Source organism: Myotis myotis, unplaced genomic scaffold, assembly GCF_014108235.1.
Source record: "Myotis myotis isolate mMyoMyo1 unplaced genomic scaffold, mMyoMyo1.p scaffold_m19_p_40, whole genome shotgun sequence".
Lineage (NCBI taxonomy): Eukaryota > Metazoa > Chordata > Mammalia > Chiroptera > Vespertilionidae > Myotis > Myotis myotis.
In genome coordinates, this window is record NW_023416347.1 from 971006 (window position 1) to 995894 (window position 24889).

Genomic DNA, 24889 nt, shown 5'->3' on the forward strand with positions numbered 1-24889 from the left:
GAAGGGATGTGTAAGGGAATGGAGGTCGGTGGTCTGATGGGTCCAGGGTAGATTTACAATCAGAAGTGTTAGAGGTATGATGTTTTGTGTGAAGGAGAAAGATCTGATGGACAGAGCAGAACTGAGAGAGAGGATTGGGACTGGGGGGTGAAAAAGGCCTGGACGTAGGGAATCTCTGACCATTTTCCATTGCAGTGACAGCAGTTATCTAAGTTGTGCAATATGTTAAAACTAAAAGTGCCATTTTTAGGCCATTGAGACTTCTCATCTAGTTTATATTGTTGCCAAACAGTGTTACAAAATAAAATGAGGTGGTTGGGTATGATTTCCCCCCGTGAGTGTGCAGAGGAAGTGTGGCGTGGCCCACAAGAGAGGAAGGGTGAGTGACAGACCACAAATCCAAAGGCGACCATTTAGGGTGGGAGTCCCCGTAGCTCAACAAATCACCATGAGAAATGAGAGGTAACCCTTTGGACTGGGCATCCCCAATCCAGAAAAACCCAAAGCCAAATGGCTGAGGAGTCTTCTGGCTTAGTGCTAGGAATTTTGAGACAAGAGACATTTGAGAAGGCAGTGGGAGAGAGTGGGCAGAAGACTGGAGATGAGGGAAATTGTGGAATGTCACTGACCTAGAGAAGATTGGGATGGAGGGTCAGCAATGGAGAAGGAGAGATTCCCGATCCGATGTCCTCCTTGGCTGGTTCAGGTGGGTCCATAAGGGAGGGAGGCCTAATTGAGGCCAACAATTGAGTCACCCATGTAGGATTTGGAGGTAAGCCAGGTTGAGCTGCCACTGCCTACTGCTCTCAGCATAGCAAACTCGGGGTGACCAAAGCCAGGGCAATAACTCCCCATCCCCATAGAGCCCTCCTGGGTTTCGGCAGAAAATGTTAGGGTTGCTGAAGGAGGAATGCACGAGGCCAAAAAAGAGTGAAGAATTATGAATTTATAGGTTATCTGGATACCAGCTGGAATGAGCCCCAAAATGGCACTAGCACCCAAAGACGGGGAGTCAGAGGTTTTTAAATGACTCTAGGCAGGCTTTTTCTGGGTAGAGATTTCTCTGTTCAGGTCTGGATTCTGGGAAACTCCAAAGGGGAAAGATAACAGTCTTAGCAAGTGGAATGTGGTCTAAGCAAGTATAATGTCCATTGTGAAATGGCATAAAGTCAGTTCCCCGGGGGGAGAGGGGTATTGATTCAATGGTTTGATCAGACCTAACAATAGATGGTTGTGAAAAAAAGAGGGACATTTTCAGAGGTAGGGTCTAACCTTTTCTAACATTACTCAGAGGAAGAACAGACTAGAAGACAGAGGACAGCAGTTGTGGACAGGAAGGGGAAGTTCTGTAAATGATCAGATGACTGGGAAGAGTGAGCCCTGAGATAACACAGGGATTTGGAGGGCCTGGCCTCTGGGCTGGGGAAGGGCACTGATCAGCCGGAGCCCATAGAGCCTGGTAGTTGCCAGGCTCTCAACAGACCATATTCTTTCCACAAATTCCTGCAAATGCAGAATTGATTAGGTGTATGGGTTTGTGGAACTTATTTCAGGGCTTCACACACTTGTGGCCTCTGAGAGAGTGGTGTCTGGGGACTATTCAGCTGCTCTTGTAGCCCTTGGACCTGGGAACTTTGCACAGACACTAAGCCCAGACTCCTAAGGCCAGGAGTAGGGCTTCATGAAGTGGACCTTGTTTTTGGCAACCAGTGTAATGCGTGGGAGGTCCTCCAGGGCATGTGATCCAGAATGTGAAAAGGCTTGTAGTGAAGAGTGAGCTGATTCAGGAAGCAGCTGGTATGTTTTTTAAATATATATGTGTAACGTTTGACCGAAGCAAGGCACTAGAATCCAAATTAAAAGCAGAATGCACTGTTTATTCAAGAGGCAGATGCTCTCCGGTGAGGTCCCGTGGTCTGCGAGCGCAGGCCAGGGGAGTCATAGCCGATAGGGCAGGCGGGAGGATTATATAGGCAGGGAGAACCGTTGCTACTGGGATGTTTGTTGGTGATGGTTGGGCTGGAAAGGGGACGCTTGGCTGGGCTGGAAAGTCCCTTGCCAACATTCAGTTGGTGTTTGCGGTTCCCTTGGCTCCCCGTAACCACCTGGACCTTACAATATGTGTATTTTGTATATATATTAGAAAGAAAGGGAGAGGGAAAGAGACAGAGAAACAGTGATGAGCAAGAAACAAGGATTGGTTGACACCTGCACAACTCCTACTGTGGATCCGGCCCACAACCAAGGCATGTGACCTCACCAGTGCATGAGTCTATCAGCCAGGACTGCAAATTGATCACTTTAATATAGGAAATCATGATCAGGTTAGTAATGGTAGTAGTAGCTCAGAAGGGACAGTGTAAGCCTGAAGACTAGGTTTCCTGCTGGGGCCACTGTTTGTGGGAGGTTGGTGCCACAACACAGCATAGGGACAGAAGTTGTCATGTAGATTGTCAGGGAGAGATAATCGTTTTTGCAGTGGCCAAGGCTAAAAAAGATGAGTGGACCTGAGATTATTTGAAGGCTGAAGAGTGTTTTAAACAAGATGAGACTAGGGCTGGTATAAATTAACTTCTCTAAACACTCACCAGGATTTTGTTGTGGCACTTGGTATGGGCTGTATGAGGAGTTACAGTCAGTCTTGTGGACTAGCTTAGAGGCTTGAGTGGGCATCTATGAGACTCACTGAGCATGGTGCAGAGGGTCATCGGGGGTGGGACTTGAGTGGCATTTAAGTGAGAGAGGTTGGCAAGCATTCTGTGGACAACACATGCTGAGTAATAAGTAAGAGGCCAAGGAGAGGACTATGGGGGCTGGGGCTGAGGGAGTGCAGGTGTTAGAGGGGTGTAGTAGGAAGAGTGATTTGCACTTGGAGAGGGAGTGTGAATTCATGGTGGCAGGGCATTAACACTGACATACTAGTATGAGTGAATGAAAAGGGAGTCCATTTCTGATGGTGTCTTTATGATATGATATGGGAAATTTTAGGATAATTTCTAACAAGATGGGTTGCTGTGGTGCTACATGCCAGGTCCAGAGCTTAGGTGCCATATATGTGCCCACCTGTCATTTCTTGTTGAGGGCTGACCCAGTGAACAATAGGAATGAGATAGCATACATCAGTGTCACCTGCACTTGAAAATCTCCACCAGCATGGGGAAGGGAGAACAGAGAAGGTTGAGAGAGAAATATATTACAGAGGTGGTGAACTAGAATTTTAGAAAATAAACTAGTTAGAAAACAACCTGTCCTTGTCATGGCTTATTTATGTTACCAGTGAAGTTGTGCCTCTGGGAATGAAGCTGTGAGACAAGTGAGGATCAAAGAACTATGGGCAGCAGGAAATGCAAAGTGATGGCTTCAGCAAACTGGGATTGGAGTCATTACCATGTTGTTTGGTGTCTTGGAGGGACAATTTGGAGGACAACATGGGTATTGCCTGACAAGACCAGTGTCAAGTCACTCACACTCCCTTTATGTGCAGCATCTCTTCCTACCCTGTGTTACTGACACCCACTGTTATTGAAAAGGGGCAGTGTGACTCTCATTTGAGGCCCAGAGCACAGGTATGTTCTAACTGCTCATCTGCCTTTATTGTTGTGAGAGACACAGCATCAGTAGGAATATAAGGAGAGATTGACTTTGATGGGACTAAGGCCTGCTATCTTCTCTGATGTGGGGAGTAGAGGAAGCAGATGGATGTGCAGGGTGGGGAGTGTGACAAACTTGGCATCTCAAGAGAGAATCTTATCATGGGATGTACTGTCCTCATTATGACAGGATATGAACTTTGAGGACGTGGCCATTGCCTACTCTCCAGAGGAGTGGGGGCTTCTTGATAAGGCTCAGAGACGTCTGTACTGTGATGTGATGCTGGAATTATTTGCACTTGTATCATTCGTAGGTAAGACCTTCACATCTCTCCTAGTGTCCTGAAGTGATGCCCACTCTTTATTTATTCTCCAGACTTAGCTCTCTCTCTCTCTCTCTCTCTCTCTCTCTCTCTCTCTCTCTCTCTCTCTCTCTCAAAGCCAGACCATGGGCTCTGCTAATTTCCCCCACTGTCTTGTCTAATGGGCTGTGGCTGCCAGTGCTGAGCTGTCAGAGAGCCCTGAGCAATAGACTCCACAAACTTCCCTGACACCAGTTGCCTCAGAAACTGCAGGAAGTGTCTGGGTGTCAGCAATCTTACAGACAGCCTAATGGGTCCCTCCTGCTCTTCCTCTCCCAGGAAGGGTGACTATATCCAGATCCATGGCATCCACTTCTGCACCTTTCCTGTGGATAAAGACCTTGGTGAATGCCTGTGCCAGGTATCTTCTTCACATACATGAACCAGGGGCTGTTCTTGTAAGACCCTCCTTCAACTGTTTGTAATATTACCTTCTCTGAATGCTATTGTAAGCCGAATGCTATGGGCAAGTGATGGCTGCTCACCTCTGTTGTCTTTCATTGATACTTGGAATATTTAGTTTGTACATATTTCTAGAGAAGGAGGTGCAGGTAGAACCCTGGGTTTCTCCAGGGTGAATATACAGGATGGTCCTAGAGCAGTGGTTCTCAACCTTCTGGCCCTTTAAATATAGTTCCTCATGTTGTGACCCAACCATAAAATTATTTACGTTGCTACTTCATAACTGTAATGTTGCTACTGTTATGAATTGTAATGTAAATACCTGATATGCAGGATGGTCTTAGGTGACCCCTGTGAAAGGGGCGTTCAACCGCCAAAGGGGTCGTGACCCACAGGTTGAGAACCGCTGTCCTAGAGAATGCCTGGCCCTTCTGAGTGGCAACTGGGAGAAGGTATGACATAAGGATGGTGATCAGATTGTATCAGGAACCTGCTCCTGTCTAATGGTGTTTGGTGCAAGTTCCAATGGCCACCCCTCATTTATACATTTCCTTTTCCATATTTGGCACTTTGCTGGCTTCTCATTTCATCAATGACTTTCTAGCTTTGGCTATCTTTGCCTTTGTGTCCTTTTTACATCACCTATTCCTTTGCACATCTCTTTCTGCAGTATTCTACAACATGGACCTAAGCAAGTGTTATGAGGAGCACATAAATGCTTAAACACCCCTCAAACACCAGCTACTTGTTTATTGAATTTTACTTGGAATGTGATTTAACCAACCTTCTGCACAGCTTGCCCATGTCACCAGCAGAGAAGGTCTACTGAAGGCTGTTAGCAGCAGAATGAGCTGGACAGTCCGCTTCTCTTCCATGTGGTGCTTGTCATGTTTTTGCTCTATTTCTGTTGAAGTCTCCCTTGTTTTGTGATCTTCAGTGTCAAGAACTTCACAGTGCCCTCTTACTAATCCATCTTTCCAGGTCTTTTATTTTCAGCCAATTGCATGAAACCAATGTAGTATGTACAACCCACTTTTATGATGGGACTTCCCCCTGTCACCAGAGTCAACATTCATTTCCTCATCATTCCTCCGTTTTCAGGTCATTGGCGTAAGATGGATGATGTGGAGGCCTATTCTCAGCACAATGTATCTGTAGGAGATTCTCAGGTCAGGGCTTCCAAGACAGCTGCAGCGACCCAGAGGACCCATCTGTGTAAGCCGTGCTTCTCAGTGTTAAAAGATATTTTGCACCTGAGTGAGTTACAAGTGGTTTACTTTGAGAAGAATGTGTTCTTAAGTGATGCATGTTTGAGAGACTTGTGTTTCAGTGCAAACCCTCACCAGCAACAGAAGGATGCCAGTGGAGAGAAGCCCTGGAAAGAAGATATGGAGAGTACCTTGCTTGTGACCAGTTGCTGCTTCTACTTATCTGGGGTGCCTGCAGCTAGGACGGAGGTTGGGGAAGACTCCCCAGCCATCTTAGGGCTTCTCCAGCACCAGGCCACTCTTAACACTATGGAGCCACACAGTAACAATGAGATTTCACAGGAATGTCTCAGTGGAAAAAGACATCACCAGTGGGTGGAATGTGAAACAGCTGCCAGCCAGAAAATAAAAGTTGCTTATCAGAAAGGTCTCTGCTCTGGAGATATGATTTATGAGTATAATAAATGTGGGAAAGTGTTTAGACGAATCTTTAACCACCCTCAACATGGGAGAATTCACACTAGAGAAAATCCCTATGGGTGTACTGATTGTGGGAAGGTCTTTAGTTAAAGCACTGCTCTCTCTAAACGCAACAGAGTTCACATTAAGGAAAAGCAGTATGAGTGTAATGATGGTGGGAAGTACTTCAGTCACAGGTCTGATGTCACTAGACTCCAGAGTTCACATTGGAGAGAAGCCATATGTGTGTAGTGAATGTGGGAAGCATTTCAGTCAAAGGGCTGCCCTCACTAAACACCACAGAGTTCACACTGGAGAAAAGCCATATGAGTGTAGTGATTGTGGGAAGTCCTTCGGATACATGTCTATCCTCATTAAACATCAGAGAGTTCACACTGGAGAAAAGCCCTGTGAGTGTACAGAATGTGGAAAATCCTTCAGTGAAAGCAGTACTGTCATTAAATACCAGAGAGTTCACACTGGAGAAAAGCTATATGAATGTAGTGATTGTGGGAAGTTCTTCAGTCAAAGTGGTAACCTCACACAACACCAGAGAGTTCACACTGGAGAAAAACTTATGAGTGTAGTGAATGAGGGAATTCTTTCAGGCAAAAGAGTCACCTCCTTATACACAAGAGAGTTCACACAGGAGAAAAGCCATATGAGTGTAATGAGTGTAATGACTGTAGAATAAGGATGTCAAACTCAGAGGCTAACATAGGACAAATAAACAAGGTTTAAGTTTATGTGGGCTGCAAAAAACCAAAAGCTTCAATTTTTATAAAGATGTAGGCTTATTTTGATAGAAACACGCTGAATACCAAAGGGCTGAAAGAAATGAGTGACTGTTAACATAAAATAATAGAACATTTTAATAAAAAATTAATATTTTTTCTTGAACATTAACTTACCAGGCACTGAATAACTGCACAAATTAATAAGCATAATGCAAATAAACCTATTTTTTCTTGTTCTCCGAAAGCGAAATATTTCCTGTTTCACACACCAAACAAGTCATTGCAAGACTAATGACGTGGCAATTGGCTGCTAAAATATTCACTGCTAGTATTAGTGGAGAGAAATGGTGCGCCTGCGCGTAAGGGAAATGAATGTAACACAATTATAGTCATCAGTCATTCGCAAACATTGTAATTCATTATTAATAATTATGTATAACAGGATATTGTAAAAATTAAGTTATGATTTTTTTATTAAAACATTTCTTACATACCGTTATATTGGCTGGGCCATAAAAATATTCGTAGTGAGCCGTGAGTTTGACATTCTTGCTATAGAAAGTCTTTCTGGCATATCTATGCACTCATTCAACATCAGAGAGTGCACATTGGGGTAAAGCCTTATGAATGTACTGATTGTAGGAAATCTTTTAGCAGAAATTATAACCCTACTAGACACCTGAGAGTTCACACTGGAGAAGAGCCTTAAATGTGCAGGGAATTTTATTGGTCTTCCTCAGAATAACAACAGTGAAGGAGACTGTGATGCACATTTACCTTATCATAAAGCCTTTTATTCAGGGCATACACCCTGCTAGATTCCTCATAACTTTCAGGTACCAGTGAGACTTTAAGGAGGTCCTTGCACTTGTGATCCTGCCCAGACCTATTACCCCATTGATGTCACTGTGAGTGATTGTGGCTGAAGTGATTTCACCTCTACCACCTGGCTCACCTGAACAGTGTGAACCAGTCACAAACCCTGCATGCTCACTTGTGCTTGAGAAAATTCTGAATACTCTGAACTCTTAGCAGGATCTTCATTCCTTTCTCTTTGATTAGAAAATGGGCCTGGTCCAGGGTTTGTCCAGAATACCCGTAGTCAGCTAAGACATGGTACCTCTCTCAGGGTCACTGTGTTTCTCATATTATGCTTTGATGATTGGCTTAGGTTCTGTTTCACCAATGTGAAATCTGCTTGCTGTACATGGCTCTGGTTTATGATATTTTTGTAAAGGCGTTTTTATTTTGCATCTTTAATTGTGTTTGCTCTATTCACTGCCTGGGATGATTTGCAAGCAGAGTGGTAATCTGTCAGCATGTAGATGTGAATAGATATTATGGGGCCGTCAAACTTTCTGTGCTTCTGGAGGAAGAGCATGCTGGTAGAAAATCACTCTTTGTCCAATATTGGCTTATTTTGAGTCCTTGAAAGAAAGACTGCCTGACTTTGTGGTTTTAATTTGCAGCCTGATACCTTGTTTATTGGTGAGGCCAATGGTCACCCTGAAGAGAAGGCCTTTTACTGCGCTTCTGTGAACAATATGAATTATGTTCTCTGTTCACAGTATGTATTACATCATTCTCAGCGTGGAAGCTGCAGCGCTGAACCAGCGGCGCCCACACTCCCGGCTCCTCTCCGCGCCTCCCCTCAGCTCCACGCCCTCAGCTCCCGGTGCTGCGCCACCAAGACAAGACGGAACAGGCCATCTCCTTCACCAAGGACTTCCTGGCCGGAGGCGTTGCCACCGCCATCTCCACCAAGACGGCCGTGGCCACCATGGAGCAGGTCAAGCCACAGTTGCAGGTGCAACATGCCAGACAGCAGATCACGGCCGACAAGCAGTACGTGGACTGCATCCTGCGCATCCCGGAGGAGCAGGGTGGGCTGTCTTTCTGGAGGGGCGACATGGCCAAGACCATCCGCCATCTGCTACTTCTCCACCCAAGCCCTCAACTTTGCCTTCAAGGATAAGGATAAGCAGGTCACCCTGGGGGGCGCGGACAAGCACACCCAGTCCTGGAGGTACTTGGCGGGCCACCTCCCTCTGCTTCCTTTGCCCCTGGTTTTCACCCGGACCCGGCTGGTGGCCGACGTGGGGACATCGGGCGCTGAGCGGCAGTTCAAGGGCCTGAGAGCCTGCCTGGTGCAGATCAGCAAGTCGGACGGCATCCGGGGCTGGTACCAGGGTTTCAGCTTCTCCACGCAAGGCATCATCATCAGCTACCAGGCAGCCTACTTTGGGTGTACAACATTGCCAAAGGCATGCCCCCATACCCCAAGAGCACCCACATCCTCACCAGCTGGATGATCGCCCAGTCCGTGACGCCTTGGCGGGCCTGGTTTCCTACCCCTTTGGCCCCGGGCGATGAAGGAGGATGATGCATTCGGGCGCAAAGGAGCCGACATCATGCGCATGGGCACTATTGAGCGCTGGTGGAAGGTCTTCAAGGATGAGGGCGTCAAGGCCTTCTTCAAGGGCGCCTCACCAACATCCTCAGGGGCATGAGTAGCACCTTCGTGCTGGTCTTGTCCCACGAGCTGAAGAAGGGCATCTAGAGGAAGGTACCCAGGGATGTTCAGAGCATCACTCCAGAACTTCTGTATCCTGGTAATCTAGTGGGAGTGCATGGCCATCCGGGAGCACTGTGACCAGCAGGAGGAAGGAGCCCCAGTGGGGATGGGGTGAACAATGGAGAAACCACATTTAGCACATGTTCATGCACAGAATGATTGGAAAGTACAGGGTCACCATTGATGTAAAAGTCAGCATATTTTACTGTGATCCCCAAGGGGAGTGCCCACCAGGGCAATTGAAATGATAAAGAGACTTGGAGGCTGGGTAGTGACTGATGTTGATGTAAAAGAACATGGATGCTGGAATGCTTGCAGTCCTGTGTGCTTCCTGATCAACTCTCTTATCATATGTGTCTTCTCCCTCACCACAGTGTAGGAACTGAGACAGCCAGGGATTTAAACAACTTCTCACTCAGTAGTAGTTCTGAGTTTACTGCCAGTGAACAATGACCAAACTCCTCTTTTTGAAGTTCACGCATTTGAATCTTGCCCGTGATGGCTTAGGGAAGCTCAGGGACTAAGTGCACCTGGATGAAGAGAAAGCAATCCATGCAGACTAACTCCTGCGGTTATTTCCTACCAAAGTCCCCCAGATTGATTGGCACCTTATGGTGTCCTTCATAGGGCCCACCAAGTATGTCAGGTTCCCCTCTTAAAGCCCTGAATGTGGCTGCAGCCCCGTGATGTGCTTTGACCCAATAATGTGGTGGGAGTGAAGACTGTCACTACTAACACAAGAGTCTGGAATCAGAGACTGGCATTCTCTCTGTTCATTACTACTAACACCTAGAAGTTACCTACATGGTGGCTGCACCTTGTTCATTGCTACTAACACCTAGCAGGTACCTACATGGTGGCTGCACCTTTATCCTGGTCCCTGGAGAACCAGGGAGGACATGTGGCATGAACAAGAAAGAGACCTTCTTTAGTATAAGCCACTAAAGCTTTGGGGCTGTTTGTTACTACAACATCTACTGGTTCTAATGGCTGTGCGTTAACAATTCTACTCTCCCGGAGGCAGCAGAGCCTAATGATATAAGTCAGAGCTCTGTTATTAGAAACACTTGGATTTGCCTTCCAGCCCTGCCTTTAATTAACTCTACAATCAGGCAATTTCTGTCAAGCATCTGAGCCTCAATTCCCTCTTCATAAAATCTCAGGCTGCAGAGAGGACTAAATGATATAATAATGCATGAAAAGCATTGAATTCCAGGCCTGGCACATGTAGTAAACATGCGGTAGCTGTTAGCTCCATAGCTTTAAAATGTGTACTGAATACAAACATTCTAACAATGTATGAAGTGTTAACTTTTTGTTCTTTGTAGCATTTCAAATGTTGTTTTTAAACAAATAAAATTGGTTTATATATATTCTCTCATAGCCTCATTTGACTCTTAAATAATGTGATATGTTTATATTAAACATAAAAAAATCTGACAGCTGGAATAGCTCAGATGTTTGAGCATCTTCCCGTGGGAGGTTTTCTGGTTAAGTTGTTTATGAGGCACAAGCCTGGTGTTATGGCTGGATTCCCAGTGGGAGGGTGAGGGGTTGACAGGAGGCAGCTGATCCATGTTTCTCTTTTTCCTGTCCCATCCTATCTCTCAAAATAACTTCACCAAAAAATCAGTTGGAGACAACAAACCCCAGAAACTACCACCAGCCACACCATCCTAATGTTGTCATTTTCCAGCAACATTCTGGCTTCCAAACACCAATATTCACAATGGTCAGTGAGTGATTGGGATCCTATTTACACCTGGGAGGCCTGGAAAGGTATATTACCTAAAGGGCTATGCTCCTAATGATGGCTGGAGTTAGCCAATGAAAGCCCAGGAGAGGCATATTATCCAGGTGTACATGGGTGAGGGTGGGACTTCCTGAATGTACGTTGTTGGGACTTCTTGAATCTACCTGGTGGTCATGTTGACCTCTTTGGTCTGTTCACAGAGACTGAGGCTTCCCAGCACCAGATCTCCAGTAGGACAAGGCATCAGAGGCAGTATCTCCCTATGCACTGGTGTGTCTGCGGTTTGCTGAGCCCCAACACGCCAGAATTTGGGCTTTTGTGACTCGTGGACTCCTTTCTGCTTACAGAGTTCGACAAAGACTCATCCAGTTAACCCTCCAGCCTGGCGTGTGGGCACCTCTGGGGTCCTGCAGTCCAGGTCTCACTGCCAGGAACAGTGAGTAGCTCATGTGTGACAAAATGGGGAAAGAGGTTAACAGGTTACAATACCTCCATGTGAGGATGTGATGGTGTGACTGAACTAGGAGGATTTGGGAAACCCAGGACTTGTTTTGTGTCTGTAGGCAACAAACAAGATGAGGCAGAGTTTTGTACGAGGAGTTTTACTTTCATTCTCAGGAAACTGGGGACATGAAAGGTCCTGACCAAAAGAGGGACATTGTGTGAGGTAGTTCTTTAAAGTTTTCCCAAAGCAGCTCAGAAGAGGAACAGACTGGAAGAGAGATGATAGCAGTTGGGGACAGGAGGCAGAAGTCCTATAAAAGATAAGGTAACTGGCAAGAGTGTGCACTGAGGACTGAGTCTTGAAGTATTGTGGTCATTTTCAGGACACATGGCCCCATTGGCTGGGAAACGGTACTGAGCAGTCTGACCCCATGGGTCCTGGGGTTGGTGGCCAGAGTCTCAACAGATCTTTCTCTGAACACAGATTCCTGCAAATGCAGAGTGGTTTAAGGATGCTGATTTGTGGAACTGATATCAGGGCCTCACACTCTTACAACTTCTGAGATAGTGGTATCATGGGATTGTCTTGCCTCTCTTCTAGCCCTTATATCTGGGGACCTTGATAAGACACCAAACCCAGAATTCTAAGGACATGTCTAAGTTTGTCTGAAATGATCCCTGTTTTTGGCAAACAGTGGAATAAGATGTGAGTAGACCTTCCAGTCATAGGTTCCTATATGTGCAAAGGCTTAGAGTGAAGACTGAGTTCATTCAGGAACCAACTGGTGTCCTTTTTAAAAAAAATATGTTTTTATTGATTCCAGAGAGGAAGGGAGGAGGAGTTGGAAATAGAAAATCAATGATCAGAGAGAATCATTGGTGGGCTGACTCCTGCAGGCCCCCCACTGGGGATTAAGTCCACAACCCTGGCATGTACCCCTGACCCGAATCAAACCCGGGACCCTTCAGTTCACAGGCTGGTGCTCTATCCACTGAGAAAAACCAGCTGGGGCTTGTGTCCATTTTCTAAAATAGGAACTGGTAACAATGGGACAGGAGTGAGGTCTAGAGGAGCTTGTGATACCTTTGGAGTCTGGTCTGCAGGTGATGGGAGTAATGGAAGATTTGGAGCAGCAGAGGCAGGTGATCTGACCCAGGTCTCATTAGACTTCGGGTGGCTGAAGAATAACAAAGCAAATGGCTGTGAGGGAGGTGGTAGAAAGTCTAGGATGGAGGTTGCTGTGGTGAGCATGATGGTAAGTGGCCCATGCTGGTGACTGTGGGGGTGAAATAAGCTGTTGGATTCTGGGTTTGTGTTTTATGTTCGGCCAAGTGGATTTTCTAATTTTCAGGCTGAGAGAGAGGTAAGAGCCAGGGATGACTTGAAGGTTTGCATTTGGAGCTGCAGGTATGGAAGCACCATCAACTGAGATGCAGATATTCAGAGTACAAGTGTAATGTTCATTGGGGATAGCAAACTTATTTTTTGGTCTGTATTGGTGTGCGATATTTCAGAGAGCTCATGAGCATCTGGTACTCAGGAGAAGTTCAGGTAGAAACCTACTTAAAGTCGGGAGTGTAGTGACCAGGGTAGAGTAGTAGATCATCTTTTTAAAAACTTTTTTTTCTGTTTAATTGGAGAGCAAAGAGCAATTAAAACAAGAGAAGGCAGCTGTTGCATCTTTACTTGTGAATCGCAAACCAGGATTGTGTTGAGAGCTAGTGTGGTCAGTAGTCTGACTAAATTACATACGGGAATGAGTGGTCATATGTGAGACACACTGGACCTGGGAGAGAGGGCCATAGGTGATGGAACTTGAGTGCTGAAGGCTGTGACTGGTGAAGGGACCTCAAGTGCAGCACCAGAAGAGGTGGGCTCTGGATATCTGAGATTTGATGTGGTTCTCAATAGTTGTGGTGGAAGGAAAAAACAATCAGGGAAGGAGGTTTTCATAGAAGGGATCTCACTGAGTGTGGACGGAAGAACTGAAGGCTCCTCATTGAGTGTGGATGGAAGGACTGAAGGCGCCTCATTGAGTGTGGACTATGAGAGTTGGTGTAGAACTTAATTTTGTTTGAATTTTCCAGGCATTAACAAAACCACACTTACTGAGTAATGAGTAGGAAGTCAGGGAGATGACTATGGGGGCTGGGACTGTGGGAGTGTAGGATTGAGAGAGTTATGGTAGGAAGAGTAATGTGTACTTGGATAGGGCATGTGCATTCATGGCTGCAGGGCCACTGAAATCAACATAAGAGGGAATGAAAGTGGAGTTCATTTCTGGTGATGTCTGGATAATGTGATATGGTGAATTTCAGATTAATTCCTGAAAAGAGGGTCTATTCCACAGTGGTACATTCTTGGTCCAGAGATTAGGTGAAATATATGAGCAACCTGCATTTCGTTGTAGAGGGCAGTTACAGTGATCAATAGGAATGAGAGAGCATACATCAGTGTCATCTAGGCTGGCATTGGGAAGGGTGAAGGGTAAGAGAGAAATACATTACTGAAGGGGTGAATTGGAGTATTGGAAAAGAAGGTGAAGAAGAAAACTGGTTCAAGTCATGATGTATTTGTCTTACTTTTGGCATTATTCCCCTGGGAATGAAGCTGTGTGAGAGATGTGTGTTTCAAAGACATGTGCGGCAGGAAGTGCAAAGTGATGGCCTCAGCACCCTAGGCTTGGTGTCAAAAGGGTGAAGTGTGATGCCAAAATTTTCAGGGACTTGGAATGAGAATGTAGGGAACAACAAGGTTATTGCCTGACAATAACAGTGTCAAATCACTCATACTCTCATTATGGACAACATCTATCCATATCCTATATTCATGACACCCACTGTATTCAAAAGGCACAGTGTGGCCAACATGTTTGTACTAGAAAGCAGGTATGATCTATATGCTCATTGCCCTTATTGTCGTGGGAAGACACTGTATCAGTAGGAATATAAGGAGTGAGTGTCTTTGATGAAACAAAGGCCTGATATCTTCTTTGTAGTCAGAAGTGTAGGGAGCAGATGGATATGGAAGTTGGGGTGTATGATAAATGTAAAATCTTAGGAGAGAAGCTGATAATGGACTAAACTGTCCCCATTATGACAGGATATGAACTTTGAGGATGTGGCCATTGCCTTCTCTCCAGAGGAGTGGGGAATCCTTGATGAGGCTCAGAGACTTCTGTACTGCAAAGTGATGCTGGAAGTATTTGCACTTGTATCATCTGTAGGTAAGACCCTCACATCTCTCCTAATGGACTGAGATGATGGCCTCTCTTCCTTTATATTCCACCTGTAGCTTTCTCTCTCCTACAGCCAGACCATGGGCTCTGCAAATTGTCCTCACTCTCATGTGAAATGTGCTCTGGATGCCAGTGCTGAGCTGTGTGGAGAGCCCTGAGGAATAGACTCCACAAAATTATTTAACACTGTTTTCCTCAGAAAGTGCAGGATGTGTCTGGGAGCCAGTCATCTTACAGACAGCTTAATGGGTCCCACTTGCTGTTTCTCTCCCTGGACGGGTGACTATGTCTAGATCCATGGCTTCCACTTCTGCACCTTTCCTCCGGATAAAGGTTCTGGGTGACTGCCTGTGCCAGATTATGTTCTTTACTTACATGAACTATGGGCTGTTCTTGTAAGACCCTCCTTCAATTGGTGTTTGTAATATTACCTTCCCTGAATACTATTCCAAGTGGATTTGCTCTGGACCAGGGCTGGATGGTCACCTCTGTCATCTTTCATTAATACTTGGAATATTTCGGTTTTATGTATTTGTAGAGAAGGTGGTACCGGGAGAACATGCAGGATGGTCTCAGAGGAGGCCTGGCCCAGCTGAGTGGAAATTAGCAGAATGTATGACACAAGGGCTGTTTTCAAATTATACCAGGAACTAGATCAATTCCATCACTGATCAGATGCAGGTGCCACTGCCCACACCTAATTTTTACCTTTCCTTTTAACTACTTTACACTTTCTTTTTTTTTAAATTAAATCTTTATTGTTCAGATTATTACATTTGTTCCTCTTTTTCCCCCCATAACTCCCCTCCTCCCAGTTCCCGCCCCACCCTCCGCCCTCACTCCCCACCCACTGTCCTCATCCATAGGTGCACGATTTTTGTCCAGTCTCTTCCCGCATCTCCCACACCCCTTTCCCCCCCAAGAATAGTCAGTCCATTCCCTTTCTATGTCCCTGATTCTGTTATGATCACCAGATTATTTTTCACTTGATTCTTAGATTCACTTGTTGATAGATGCATGTTTGTTGTTCATAATTTGTATCTTTACCTTTTTCTTCTTCTTCCTCTTCTTAAAGGATACCTTTCAGCATTTCATATAATACTGGTTTGGTGGTGATGAACTCCTTTAGCTTTTCCTTATCTGTGAAGCTCTTTATCTGACCTTCAATTCTGAATGATAGCTTTGCTGGATAAAGTAATCTTGGTTGTAGGTTCTTGGTATTCATCACTTTGAATATTTCTTGCCATTCCCTTCTGGCCTGCAAAGTTTCTGTTGAGAAATCAGCTGACAGTCGTATGGGTATTCCCTTGTATGTAACTGAGTTTCTTTCTCTTGCTGCTGTTAGGATTTTCTCTTTGTCTTTTGCTCTTGGCATTTTAATTATGATGTGTCTTGGTGTGGTTCTCTTTGGATTCCTTTTGTTTGGGGTTCTCTGTGCTTCCTGGACCTGTAAGTCTATTTCTTTCACCAGGTGGGGGAAGTTTTCTGTCATTATTTCTTCAAATAGGTTTTCAATATCTTGCTCTCTCTCATCTTCTGGCACCCCTGTAATTCTGATGTTGGTATGCTTGAAGCTGTCCCAGAGGCTCCTTACACTATCTTCGTATTTTCGGATTCTTTTTTCATTTTGCTTTTCCTGTTGGGTGTGTTTTGCTCCTTCGCATTTCAAATCTTTGACTTGATTCTTGCGCTCCTCTGGTCTGCTGTTGGGAGTCTGTATAGTATTCTTTATTTCAGTCAGTGTATGCTTAATTTCTAGTTGGTTCTTTATCATAACATCGAGGGTCTCATGAGATTTCTTGTAGATCTCATTACGTTTATCGGCAGCTTCTAGACAGTTCTTGAGAGACCTTAAAAGTGTGGTTCTGAACTCTATATCTTCCATTGACAATTTTGTCTTTTTTCTTTGTCTCCGCATTTTTTTTATGCTTTCTTGGTACACCCCCTAGTGGTCTTTGTGCGCAGTCTTGTTGTAGTTAAGCCTTGATTGTTGTAGTTAATACTGGGGGGATTTGACCTCCAGGCCAACTGGCTGTGAGAGTCAGCTGTGTCTGCAGTGGGAAAACTTCTGTCCTCTAGGGAGGTGCTAATCTAGCCTTTTCCTGAGGCTCTCCTGCAAATGGCTCTGTGCAGGGCTTGGGTGGGGCGGGGCGGGACTGGTCGCATGGGATCAAACAGGGTGGGTGGAGCAAGCAGTTATGGCTGCTCTCAGTTCCGTCCCTAGGGGCTCTGCCTCACAGAGTCCCAGCAACCGCTGCAAACCTCGGAGAGAAAGCTGCATTCGAGTTCCGACCGAAGCCAGACAGTCCCGCTTCTCTTGTTTGAGTCTGGGTCCCTAGAGACTCGCCCAGATCTGGAGCTCAGATTCTGAACCTCCCTCCCGATTGAAAACAACAACCGCGCCCTCTGCCACCAGCCCGCTCTGGGCGCACTCCGCACTTGAGTATTTCACTTCAGCACTGCGCCTCCTCTGAGTCTGGGTATGATATTCTTTTTCCTCTAGTTGTAGGGCTTCCACTCAGCCAGCCTTCCTGTGGTTCTGGATGATGTCCGTTCCGTCTTTTAGGTGTACCCTTGAATTGGTTGTTGGAGGCATCAATCTCCGGCGTTAACCTATGCCGCCATCTTGGTTCTCCCGAAATACTATAGTTCTCCTTTACACTTTCTGACATGTCATTTCACCTGTGATTTTCTAGCATTCTGCCATGTTCACCTTTGTGGCATATTTACATCACCTGCTCCTCTGCACTGCTGCCTCTGCAGTATTCTTCAACATTGACCTGCACATGTGTTATGAGGTGTACATACATACTTAAGTAGTCCTTGAAAAACAGCTACTCATTTATTGAATTTTTCTTGAGATAAGAAATAATCAAAATTCTGCATATGTTGCCTATGTCACCTGCAGATAAGCCCTAGTGAACATTGTTAGCCTAAGGAAGGGCTGGAAGTCTTACCTCTCTTCCATGTGGTATTTGCCATCTTTGTGTCATATTGCTGGTGTGGTCTTCCTTCCTTTATGACCTTCAGAGAACCAGAACTTCACAGAAGCCTCTTGTTAATCCTTTCTGCATATTTCCTCTTTTCAGATATTTTCATGGAGCCATGGTGTCATGGGCAACACCCTTTTGTAATGGAACTTCCCTCTGTCACCACAATCAACATTCATTTCCTCACCTTTTTTCTGTTTTCAGGTTGTTTGCATAAAAAGGATGATGAGGAGGCCTGTTTTAATAGGAGTGTATTTATACAAGGAGAGTCACAGGTCAGGGCTTCTAAGACAGCTCCAGCAACCCAGAAGAACCATCCATGTAAGCAGTGTTTCTCGGTGTTAAAAGATATTTTGCACCTGAATGACTTACAAGCAGCACACTTGGAGCACAAAGGCTTCTTCAGTGAGGCATGTGTGAGAGACTTCTGTTTCAGTGCAAACCCTCACCAGCAACAGAGGGATGCCAGGGGAAAGACGTCCTGGAAAGAAGCTACGGACAAGGCCTCATTTGTGACCAGGTGCAGCTTCGACTTATCAGAGGTGCCTTCAAACAGCAGGGTGGTTGGGGAAGATTCCCAAACTCTCTCAGAGCTTCTCCAGCACCAGGCAACTCATAATACTGAGGAGCCACACTGGGACAGTGAGATTTCACAAGAATTTCTCAGTGGAAAAAGTCATCACCAGTGGGGTGAATGTGAAAACGCTGCCAGGCACACCCTCAAACTTCTTGAATTTCAGGGTGAGTGTTCTGGAGAGTGTGGCAAATGTAGGAAAAATTTTAGATGAATCTTTAACCTCATTCGACATAAAAGAGTTCACCGTGAAGAAAAGTGGTATGAGTGTACAGATTGTCGGAAGTCCTTCAGTCAGAATTCCACCCTCATTCGACATCAGAGAACTCACCGTGGAGAAAAGCCATATGAATGTACAGATTGTGGGATGTCCTTCAGTCAGAGTTCCAACCTCATTCAACACCACAGAGTTCACACTGGAGAAAAGCCTTATGGGTGTGGTGAATGTGGGAAATCCTTTAGGCAAAATAGTCGGCTCCTTATCCACAAGAGAGTTCACACTGGAGAAAAACCTTATGAGTGTGGTGAATGTGGGAAATCCTTTAGATAAAATAGTCGGCTCCTTATCCACAAGAGAGTTCACACTGGAGAAAAACCTTATGGGTGTAGTGAATGTGGGAAGTCCTTTAGGGATAATAGTCAGCTCCTTATCCACAATAGAGTTCACACTGGAGAAAAGCCTCATGTGTGTAGTGAATGTGGAAAGACTTTTAGAAAAAATAGTCATCTCCTTATCCACAATAGAGTTCACACAGGAGAAAATCCTTATGTGTGTAGTGAATGTGGGAAGTCTTTTAGGCAAAATAGTCAGCTCCTTATCCACAAGCGAGTTCACACTGGAGAAAAGCCTTATGAGTGTAGAGGATTGTGGGAAATCTTTTAGCCAAAAATATAGCCTTATGAGACACCTGAGACTTCACACTGGAGAAAACCCATAAATGTGAAGGGAATGTTTCATTTTTCTTACTCAGAATAACAACACTGAAGGAGACTCTATGATACACAGTTGCCTTAATATGATCCCTTTTGATCAGGACATACACTCTGCTAGATTCCTCATAAGTTTCAGGTACAAGTGATGCTTTAAGGAGCTACTTGAACTTGCCATTCTGTCCAGGCCTCCATTCCGATTGATGTCCCTCAGACTGATTGTGGCTGAACTGATTTCACTTCTACCACTTGGCTCACCTGAACAGTGTGAATCAGTCACAATCCCTGTGTGCTCTCTTGTGCTTGAATAAATTCTAAATACTCTGAACTCTTGGCAGGATCTTCATTCCTTTCTGTCTGACTAGGGAATGGGCCTGACGCCCAGGGTTTGTCCAGAACAGCCATCCTCAGAAAAGAAGTGGTACCTCATTCAGGGAGTTCATGGTTCTCACATTATGCTGTGATGATTGGCTTAGGTTCTATTTCACCAATTTGAACACTCTGGCTATGGTTTATGATATTTTGGTAAAGATGTTTTTCCTGTTGTACCTTTAATTGTGATGGTTCTATTCACTGCCTGCAATGTTTTGAAAGCACTGTTGTGATTTGTCAGCATGTAGATGTGAACCAATATTGTGGGGACATCAAACCTTCAGTGCTTTGGAAAGGAGAACATGATGGCAGAAAATCATTCTTCATCCAAAACTGGCTTATTTTGCATTGCTGCCCAAGGTGTTGAAAGAAAGATTGCATACCTTTGTGGTCTTAATTTATATCCTGGTACCTTGGTTATGAGTGAGGTCAATGGTCACCCAGAAGAAGAGGCCTTTGCTGTCCTTCTGTGAACAATATGAATTATGTTCTTTGTTCACAGTATGTATTACTTAATTCTTATCAATGTTTAGGGGAACTCCTCCCCACATACTGCAAAGAAGCCAAGTGCCATGAAGTACGAAATTTCATAGTCTTGTGACATTTGTTGTAAGACTCTGAGGTTAACCTACCATTGAGACAGAAACACTGTATTCATAGTGATGAGAGAGACTGCAGTAAATTATATGGAAAGTGTCTCTTCTGAACATAAATCCACAAATGTTCCTGGGCCTGTCTCTTGTGTGACCTTTGTGTACAGACATTCTCAGCACCTCCAAAAATGTTTCCTGTAGCTGAAGTCATTGGCAGAGAAAATTATGTAATGGATTTGTGGATTCCCCTGGTCTCTGTAAGGTGTTCACCACAAAGTCATTTCTCAATATGTAAGAACTCAAAGCTAAAAGAAGGATAATCCTGTAATCAGTCCCAGGAGGTGTCTTTTGTAACCAGTCATCAATCCTTTGGATTCCAAGACAGTAGTCTTCACTGCTTGCCAATATTTGCTTCCGCTGAGACAATGATGTTCCTCTCAGGATATAGAAACTGACATGCAAGAAAGTGCACTAAAGCTGTGAAGCCATCACACGTGAAATAATCTTATCTGTCACTATATACAAAGTGTGGCAAAAGTAGACTTTCAGTTGTGAGTACAGAAAACACAGCTCTTGTTCTTTTAAAAAAATATTTTTAAAAATACCTTTGTTTCATTTTACTTAGAGAGAGGAAGGCGCGTGTGGGGGGGAGAGATAAGCTTCCATGAGCTCCGTCCCACACACCCCTTACTGGGGACCCGGGCGGGTCTGTGCACTGACCTGGAATTCAACCAGGAACCTTGTAGTTCACTGGATGACACCCACCCAACTGAGGCACAAGGTGAAAGCAGAGTTTATTCCTGTATTTTTATTTGTTATTATTTTCCATACCAACACCTCTAAATCTACATTTCCCACACTCTTCATTTTCCTCCTGCCCTTTTATAATCCCTTTCTGACTTTCCCAGTCATTCATGCAATCATTAATTTTCCATCCTTTACATTAGATTAGTTCATATTCTTCATAGTTTAGTACGTGCTATATGGTGTGTACTTTTTAACAAACACTGGTGTTCATAATGCTACACAGATATATTTTAAATATATTTTATTTGTGTTCAGAGAGGAAGGGAGGGAGAGAGGGAGGCGAGAGAGAGGGAGAGAGAGAGACATCAATGATGAGAAGAATCATTGATCTGCTGCCTCCTGCATGCTCCCTACTGGGGATCAAGCCTTCAACCCAGGCATGTGCCCTTGACTGGAATTGGACCTGGGACCTTTCAGTCTGCAGGCCGACACTCCTCTATCCACTGAGCCAAACCAGACAGTGCTACACAGATATTTTGAGATTCAACACAAATGCTTATGTGAATATTGAATTTGTTTTGTTCCTGATTAGTATTGCATTCTATGAATAACTACTTCATCTATTGATCTGTCTATAGAATTGGTTATTTCCAGGTTTGGGGTATTATAAATAAATCTGTTTGGAATATTTGCATTCAGTTATCTTTATAGATATGCATTCTACTAATCAAACTGTTGCAGTGTATGTGAATGTTTCACATTTTAACATATGCAGAACTGTGATTTAAAATTGTCATGCACCTTGCCTTCCCACCCATACCCAGCATATAAAAATTCCAGTTTTGTTCAACCGTGCAAGGACAGGCAATGGTTAATCTTTTTAAATAGTAGGTCCGCAATTATCTATATATGAACTTGCTTTTGCTTTCATTTCATTTCCTAAGAATTTTTGGTGGTGAACATTTTTTCATACATTTACTTTCATTTTCTTTATCTCCTTTGTTAAGATGTTGGCTCAGAAATTTGCCTATTTTTAAAATTACTTATTATTTTAACCAATATCCGGACAGTTCACAATCTAAGACATATATTTGAATTTCACTCATTCCTCCATAACTGAATGACTTCTTGCTGTATGGAACTATGGGTTTTGAATACTGTAAGGAAAATGTTTTTCTCAATTTTTAACCTATGTACAGTTTAAATCCACATGTATCATATACTTACAGGTTTTATATGCATTGTTCACATTCTCCACCACTCTTTTCTAAGCATAAGCATTCAGTAATACATTAAGTGAAGTCTAGGTTTGTAATCTTTGTTAACTTCCCTCATGTAAATACCCTCGTTGTGGTTAGTTTCAAAATGCCAAAATGATGGCACTGAACAAGGATATGATAAGATATTTCAGTAGGCAAATCATCATATTTTATTTCCCACATATTGATAAGGTAGCAGTCGGTATCCCCAAGAACATCTATATATCTAAAAGCCTAATATGCAAGTTGTCCCCACAAGAGTTTGACTGGGATACTGATCCCTCACTATGACATGTGCTGACCACCAGGGGGCGGCATGGAATGAAGGAAGTCCCCCGGCTGGCAGCCTGAAGGCCCTGCTCACAGCCAAAAGGCAGGCCCCGGCTGGCAGCCGGAAGGCCCTGATCAGCCCTGATTGCTGGCCAGGTTTAGGACGCTACCCATGCATGCATTTTGTGCACCCAGGCCTCCAGTTTATAATAAAATAGTAAAATAATTGGGAAATGCAAGTCTTAAATATTTCTTTTATAGTTTTGTTTACATATTATTGATTTTAAAAATACATTTCAAAATGTTTTTATTGAGTGCAGAGAGGTTAGGGAAGAGAGAGAGATAGAAACATCAATGATGAGAGAGAATCATTGATAGGCTGCCTCCTACAGGCCACCTACTGGCGTGGAACCCACAGTTCAGCATGTGCTTTGACCAGGAAGCTGACGATAGTCACCGTGGTTGGTTTTGACAACCTGGTCAGAAAGTGGGGTCATGGCTGAACTGTGGGCACTGTGGACAGTTTGTCCTTCACTGCAGGAGGCCTCACAGTTTGCCTTGAGCCCCAGACTGCCTTCTGATGGGTTCCTCTGTACCAGAGGGAACTTTTCAGAACTGAATACAAATAAAATGTCCAGTGGCTGACACTTTTGCTTAAAGGTGTATCTGTCAGGTACTTTAGTATACTTACCACAATGATAGTACCCCAGAAGAAAATGACATACACAGAGGAGTATTGATGATAAGCATCCACAGAAGTTCAGAGGATCTGGCCAAAATTCACAACAATGGGACAGGATATGGAATAAAAGCAATAGAATTTGAGATAATGAGCAGCCTCAGACGTTCACAATAAATCAAGCTCAATAAATCATCTCTAGAAAGCCAAAATAAGCCTCCAAGATGCCCCTATTGGATTCCTGTTTTTTAAGCAAGACTACAAGACCTGGCCAGATAATGCAGTGGTTATAGCTTTGACTCCAGGAGCCAATGGTCTCTGGTTCCATTACGGTCAAGGGCAAAGACCTCAGTTTCAGGTTGAATAATAGGGCCATGTCAGGGCACATAAGGGAGGCAAGCCATTGATGTGTCTCTCTCTTGCGGCGTTCCTATGAATTCCATGGCAGTAGTCTTCACTGCTTGCCAACATTTTCTGCCACTGAGGCAAAGCTGTTCCTCCCAGGAAATGAGCACTGATATGCAAGAAAGCGCACTTTTCTAACGTGTGTTATTTTGTGAGCCTTGACCTAGAGATAAAGCTGTGAAACATCACAGGTGAAATAAATTGATCTGTCACTATATTCAAGGTGTGGCATAAGTGGACTTTCAGTTATGAGTACATAAAGCACAGCACTTGTGCTTTAAAAAATGCCTTTATTTTATTTTTTTAGGAAAAGAGGTGGGAAGGGGGAGAGAGATAGATAAATATACATGAGCTGCCTCTTGCACACTCCCTACTGGGGCCACAGGTGGGGCTGTGCACCGACCTGGAATTGAACCAGGGCGTTTCAGTGCACTGGATGATACCCACCCAGCTGAGGTGTTTCTGTGCACAATATTAATTATAGTCTCTGGTCACAATAAGTATTACATAATTCTCAACAATGTTTAGGGGAATTCTTCCCCACATACACTAAAGGAGCCATGTCCTGTGATGTATGAAATTTCATACACTGGTGTCATTCTTTATATATATATTTTTAATTGATTTCAGAGAGGAAGGGAGAGGGAGAGAGAGATAGAAACATTAATGATGAGAGAGAATCATTGTTTGGCTGCCTCCTGCATGCCCCCTACTGGGGATCAAGCCTGCAATCCGGGCGTGTGCCCCTGACCAGAATTGAACCTGGGACCCTTCAGTCTGCAGGTTGATGCTCTATCAACTGGGCCCTGGTGTCATTTTTTGTATGACTCTGAGGTTTAAATATAACCACCAGTATGACAGAAACATTGCATTCATAGTGAGTGTGAAAGATTGCAGTGAATTAGATGAAAAGTGCCTCTTCACTTTGGTGTTGTTGAATCAAATCAATCTTAACACTATGATTTTTAAAATGTTTTTATTGCTTTTTTAGAGAGTGAGGGAGATGGAGAAACATCAATGATGAGAGAGAATCATTGATCAGTTGCCTCCTGCATGCCCCCTGCTGGGATGGAGCTCTCCAACCTGGGCATGTGCCTGACCTGGAATCAAACCAGTGATCTCATGGTTCATGGGTCCACGTCCAAGCACTGAACCATGCCATGTGGGCAAACTATTCTTTTTTATTATTGATTATTGACTCTATTACAGATGTTCCCAATTTCCCCCGTCTCCATCCCCCTTTGCCTCCCTCTATCCTGCCCCCACTGCTTCTAGGCCCTCACCACATTATTGCCTATGTC

At 44.3% G+C, this 24889-nt stretch overlaps 2 pseudogenes; both read left to right on the forward strand.

Annotated features, from left to right (window-relative positions):
- The first annotated feature begins 3783 nt into the window (after positions 1-3783).
- LOC118654975 lies at positions 3784-9318 on the forward strand (annotated as a pseudogene).
- Positions 9319-12466: 3148 nt separating this feature from the next.
- Positions 12467-24889, forward strand: part of LOC118654976 — a 16619-nt pseudogene continuing 4196 nt past the window's right edge.